This window comes from Pelobates fuscus, chromosome 3 (assembly GCF_036172605.1).
Source record: "Pelobates fuscus isolate aPelFus1 chromosome 3, aPelFus1.pri, whole genome shotgun sequence".
Taxonomy (NCBI): Eukaryota; Metazoa; Chordata; class Amphibia; order Anura; family Pelobatidae; genus Pelobates; species Pelobates fuscus.
The window spans coordinates 180,287,113-180,293,112 of record NC_086319.1 but is presented as its reverse complement, the minus strand read 5'-3'; the positions used below and the strand labels follow the sequence as shown (position 1 = coordinate 180,293,112).

General features: G+C 46.2%; 1 protein-coding gene across 2 annotated transcripts in view; it reads left to right on the top strand.

Annotated features, from left to right (window-relative positions):
* The first annotated feature begins 1,081 nt into the window (after nt 1-1,081).
* Nucleotides 1,082-6,000, top strand: part of LOC134600973 (dihydrofolate reductase-like) — a 70,231-nt gene continuing 65,312 nt past the window's right edge. Inside the window, exon 1 of one of the 2 annotated variants that reach the window (XM_063445373.1) lies at nt 1,082-1,134. The gene's annotated coding sequence lies outside the window, so the exon portion shown is untranslated. Of the gene's footprint in view, nt 1,195-6,000 lie in introns of both variants that reach the window. The other variant, XM_063445372.1, reaches the window with a different exon arrangement.

Genomic DNA, 6,000 nt, shown 5'->3' with positions numbered 1-6,000 from the left:
TATCCCCCCTCCCCCCCCCCCTTCTTACCTTTATCCTGAGAGGTCCATTCTGCCTGGGGGGAGGAGGGGGGGTCCATTCTGCCTGGGGGGAGGAGGGGTGCCGTGCTGCCATTCTTCCCTGGTGGTCCTGTGGTGAGAGTGAACTCTAGCCCCCTGCAGGCTAGAGTTCACTCTCGCGAGATCTGAGCGTTGCCGCGGTTACCGCGGCAACGCTCAGACCTCGCGAGAGGACCCGGCGGAGCTGCTGGCTAGAGCTCCGCCGGTCCTCTCTCCTGCCTCCCTCCCTCCCACACTCCCCAGCCGGCGGCCGCACCCGAGTGTCTCTGGGCCGGTGAGGGAGATCTTTGATCTCCCCACCGGCCCATGGAGGCACTATGCAGGGCTGGCGCTCGGGTAGCGCTGGCCCTGCAGGGGCTGGCAGGGGAGATCCTGTGATCTCCCCTGCCGGCCTCGGCCCCACGGTCTTCGCGGCCCACCGGGCATTTGCCCGGTGTGCCCGATGGCCAGTCCGGGCCTGGTGCAGTGTACGTGTCCCCTTAACCTTGCAATCAGAAAAGCTGCAATGTTTATATTAAAGGTTAAGACTGCCTCTAGTAGCTGTCTACACAGAGTTTAATTCAGTGAAATGGCACTGGAGACCCGCATGCTTTGGAAAGTACTGACTCTATGCTGACTTCGGAGGAGCCGTAGATGAAGCCAGGCCAAGGGACTTCGGCACTGGAATAATATGAGTGTTTCAAAGGGGTTTTAATCCGTTAAATGCAATGGTAGGAGGGAGTGGCGAGGGACACTATAGAGTTGCTAACACTATGGTGTTCCTTTAATATTACATATTAAATCACCATGCATTCGGGAAGCACATAAAAAACTGAAAAGCAGCATACGATTTATTAGTTTTCCTCTGCCAACAAATTAGTTCTTTGTTTAGTCAGTCAGTGACTTCCATGTGCTGGACAGCAGGAATAAATTGCACGTTTAGCTTGTTGATAGATATTTAACAAAATAAATAATAAAATGTCCCTGTTATTTTCTATTTCTCATCCTACCCACCGTGTGTGTGTTTTATCACACAGCTCCCAGCTGCTCTCAGAGCAAAGTTTACTTTTGTGACCAGGAAGTAACAGGCAGCATGAGGTAAGGGAGCTTCTGTAGGAAAAATAAGTTCGGTAATGATCTAACAGTAAGTTGTCGGAGGTAAGTGAGATTCTATTGTGAGGAGTCAAAGGTTCCTTTTAATTTGTGCATTGGACACAAAGGAGATGGAATGCATTTCCTGTAGACTAGCACCTCCAATGTGTATTTAAAAATGAACAGGATAAATGCAGAATTGTTTTAGCTCGGGGTAAGTGTGATTTTATGTATTGTCAATAATCAGGTTTAAAGTATCTGTGTCCTCAAATATAGTCAGCCTATGCATCATAATAAAAATCTAATGTATCTATAAGGCAGGCCCTATTATCTTTTTTTTAAGCAGCCGCAATTTTCATTTTTGGGCTTTCTATACCAAATTCAGTTTTGTCCAACTTGAAAACAGGAACAATGTTTCTCTCTCTTTTCCCCATACACAGCTGATGCCTCTGACTACCTCTACACACATTTTGGCTCACAATAGGCTGCTCTCAGTTTATAAAGCAGTTCTATTCATTTGAAAGAAATAAGTTTATAGGATGACTATTATAAAGACCAATAAAGCTGCTATTTCGGTAATCCCGGAATGCTTGAACCATTATTTATTCTGCATTATAGGATAAGAAGGACTTCACGTTCAGGATAAGTTCTGCCTGTTTCTGACACTCATTGCGCAGTAATAAGTTATGCAAAAAAATATATATTTTAAAAGTTAAGAAGAGGGGTGTCATCCCCCTTCACATCAGGTAGCAGCACGACAGGTGTGTCCCCTCATTCTGTTATTTCAGCTTGCTTAAGTGCTCTAAATGTCTGGAGTCTGTCATGACAGTTTATAAAAGTGCTGATTTCACAAAAAAAAAAAAAATCTGCACTTTTATACTTAGGGGGAAGAAACACCTCTCTCGCGGTCAGATGGCCAGGGAGATTTTCTTCCTCTTTGGATGGCTCCACAGATGTAAGCAGCAATTCACTAAAAACCATAGGAAATTGTGGCTCCAGCACCTGGGGGGAAATGGGATGGCTTGCCAGCTTTTTTTAAGTCCCACCAAAGAAAACTTGAAAAAAATGCTTATTGTCCCCCTTATTGATGAGCGTGAATATGAATTTTAAGAGTAATAAAACTTAATCTACTGTATTGTTTTATGCAATGTAATTTAAGCTGTTATGGGGACAGGAGTGTACACATGCATTGAAGTAAAGTGCCCTGTCGTGGTTTTCCCTTTGTGGTTATTTGAGAGTGCAATTACTTATTTATATTTAATGGCTTATCTGACCATTCTCCATTCTAGTGTCCTTGACCTTTGGTGTGTCTATGTGTTTATGTTGCTCTCTATTTCCCTAACTTGTATCTAGCTTCTCTATATTGTGTTAAGTCCAGCCACTCAAAGGCCCAGTAATATGCTTGATTTTACTATTCTGAAGCGCTTTACAATATTATGAAGGGGGGAATTTACAGTAAATGAGACAATAAAACAGTGACACAGGAACGGGATGGTTATATTAGAACTAGCCCTCAGCTGAGGCTTATTATTCAGTATGCGTGATTCCTTCTAGTTTTCAGGAATTGGGTTTCCTATGAAGTACTGTAAAATAGAAATTAACACAGTTTGCGATGTGTCGTGAGAATGCTTTTAAAAAATAAATAACTTCACAACTCTAGTTCTTTGACGGTGGGATTGTGTCAAGAGACAGATGTCCAGATGTCATTACACTTGCAGTATCTTTGAAGAAATTGTTTTTAGACTACCTATTTCCAAAAGGGCATAGCAACACAGTCTTAATGACCAAAAAGGATAAGGCAACTTTTTTTTTTTTTTTTTTTTTTTTAGCTAACCTGAGGGCATTAGAACCCTTTGGAGGGAGTGAGAAGAGCTCTGTTTTAAGACATAGCGCTCTATGTGCTGCTATGGAGCAACTCTTATACTTACATTTCTGTTTGCTGGACAGAACAGCATTATGTAATCCTCACTCGTGCTAACAAAACCTTTGCGTGAAGGCATGGATTCCACAAGACCTCTGAATATGATCCTCAAACCATTCCTGAGCTATTTTTGCTTTGTGGTATGGTGCATCTCTAGGTAAGTGTTATGTAGTATGGATTGGAAAACTGACAGGTTGTACATGTTAAAGTAACATCCACATGAATGCCAGTACCCAAGTTTTCCCAGCAGAACATTGCTCAGAGCATAAACCTGGCCATCCACCTGATCTAAATGAAAACTTGATCATCAGACCAGGCAAACTTCTTCCATTGCTCCATGGTCCACTTCTGACACTAACATCATCCCATTGAAGGCACTTTTGGCAGTTGACTGGGGTCGTCATGGGCCCTCTGTGGCAACACAGACATATACGCAGCAAACTGCGATGCACTCTGTGTTCTGACACAAGTATTAAGTTTTTCAGCAAATTGAGCTACAGCAGCTTTCGCTCCCCATGTGCATCAGTGAGCCTTGGGCACCCATAACTGATACCTGGGTTAAGGTTCAAACTGCTCTAGGGGCTGCTGCTGAACGCTTCAAACATTTTGCTGATAAGCGTAGGAGTACCAACCCGGTGTACCAAGTGGGGGACCGGGTTTGGTTGTCATCTCGCAACATCAAGCTTAAGGTCCCTAGCATGAAGTTTGCCCCAAGATTCCTTGGTCCCTATAGAGTGCTTCGTAGGATCAATCGAGTGTCTTACTCTCTGGCTCTTCCTGCATCTTTAGGGATTCCCAACACTTTTCATGTGTCCTTACTCAAACCTCTTGTCTGCAATAGATATACTGTCCCTTGTGTTCCTCCCCCTCCGGTGGTGGTGGGTGGTCAGGAGGAGTATGAGGTATCTTCTATCGTGGATTCTAGGTTTTCTCTGGGCACTTTACAGTACTTGGTTGTTTGGAAAGGTTACGGTCCTGCTGATCGTTCTTGGGTTTCGGCTCCTGACCTGCATGCGGGCCGTAAGATCCGCGCTTTTCACGCCAAATTTCCTCTCAAGCCTGGTCCTTCCCGCCCGGTGGGCGTTCTTCAGGTGGGGGGTAATGTCACATATTCATCCGCTTATAGAAATGTGGTTAATGACATTTACTGTCCACACCGAGCAGCAACCTAATCCACAGAAGGTTTAATGCTGAGCAGCAATTATGCAAATGAAACCTGGTAACTGACTTTGGGGTCAAAGGCCGGTTACAGCCTATCAGAACTAAAGAAGGGGCATTTAGGACCAGTTCTCATCCTGCTCAGTGCCCTGTCGTGGTTTCCCTTGTGGTTGTCCGAGAGCGCGTTCCTGTTATTAGTTTCTACCTGTTTTTTTACTTTGGCTTTGATTATTGACTTCTCTATATTCTGGCTCCTGGCTTTCCTCATCGCTGCGTCCCTTTCTGTGTTCCCTGACCTCGGCTAGTATTTTTGACTATTCTATGTACGTTAAATCCGGCCATTCTAAGGACCAGTAATACGTTACTTATTTGTCAGCCGTGCTATACAGTTCTACGTGCTGGATCAAACAGTAATCCTGACATACACTAACGCTAGCATAATCTTCAATTTTACCACATGACAGGAAGCTTCCTAATTTGTTAGCGTTTTTTTAACGCTGAAGCAGGAGAGATGTGGCTGCCCCCGAGCTCAGGAGGAAGTAGAAAGCCCGAAAGGTAGATTCTCGCGACCAGTCCACGGAACGTAGGATATCCTGCCGAGAAAGCCAAAGAAGCCGCCGCCCAGCGAACGGAGTGGGCTCCGAAGACCTTGTCCACTCCCGCCAGTGCTAGGATCCATCTTATCCATCTGGCGAGGGTTGTAGCCGAGACGGGTACGTGAGGACTAACGTACGACACCAAGAGTTGTCTTGAAGAGGAGACCCGTAGCGGAGTTGTGACCTCCACATACTGACGAAGAGTAGGTGGATCCGTAGGAAAGAAGGGGTAGAAGACCGACGTAGAATCAGATTTCGTACAACGCGATACCCGAAAGGTAACACACTCTGGGGAGACCGAAAAGGCGTCAATGTCGAATGCTCGCATGTCCGATACGAGACTAGGTAAAGCAGGAGCATCATTTTAGCTGAGAGTTGTCTGAGGGAGAGTCTGCCGTTATCCGGCCAGTCTCTCAAAGACTGTAGGACAACTTCAACGTCCCATAATCAAGAGTATTTGGGATTCCCTACGGGAATCCCCATGATTGGAACGCGGGCCGCTGAAATTGCAGAGCACGACGTTGAGAGACCGGTAGGAACGACCCGCGGAAAAAAGAGAGGAAAGAAAATTCAGTATGTCCGGTATAGGTGCAGTAAAGGAATCGATGTTCCGTTCACCGCACCAAGAATTCCAGGCTGATAGATAACATCGCCTGGTTCTTGGTGCCCATGAGTCCCATATGAGGTCTCTAGCCGCTTGCGATAATTCACCAAGGCGAGACGGTCTTCCAGGATGAGAGGATGAGGATTCCCTTTCGGATCTGTGAGGAGCGTTGGATAAGACGGTATGAGCAGGAAGTCCCTGTAGCTAAGATGCTAAGAGGTCCGGGAGCCAGGGTTGGCCCTGCCATAGGAGGGCGACGAGGAGCAGAGACCTGCGTTGCGTCTTCAAATACTGGATAGTCCTCGCTATCATGGCGAACGCTCCTTGGTTGGCCATGGTTGGAGAAATGCGTCCACCGCCATGCTCTCCGGGTCCGGGAGCCAGCTGAAGTAATTGTTTTTTTGTCTGTTGTTGCGTGACGCAAAGAGATCCAGGTGGAGGGGACCTCTCCTGTCTGAAAGTAGACGGAAGATCTGTGGGTCCAATCTCTAGTTGCTGCTGTCTTGCCAGTGGTGAGAGAACAAGTCCGCTGTGAGGTTCGTTTCTCCCGGGAGATATTCCGCCATGAGGGAGATTTTGCGTGGCAGTCGGAA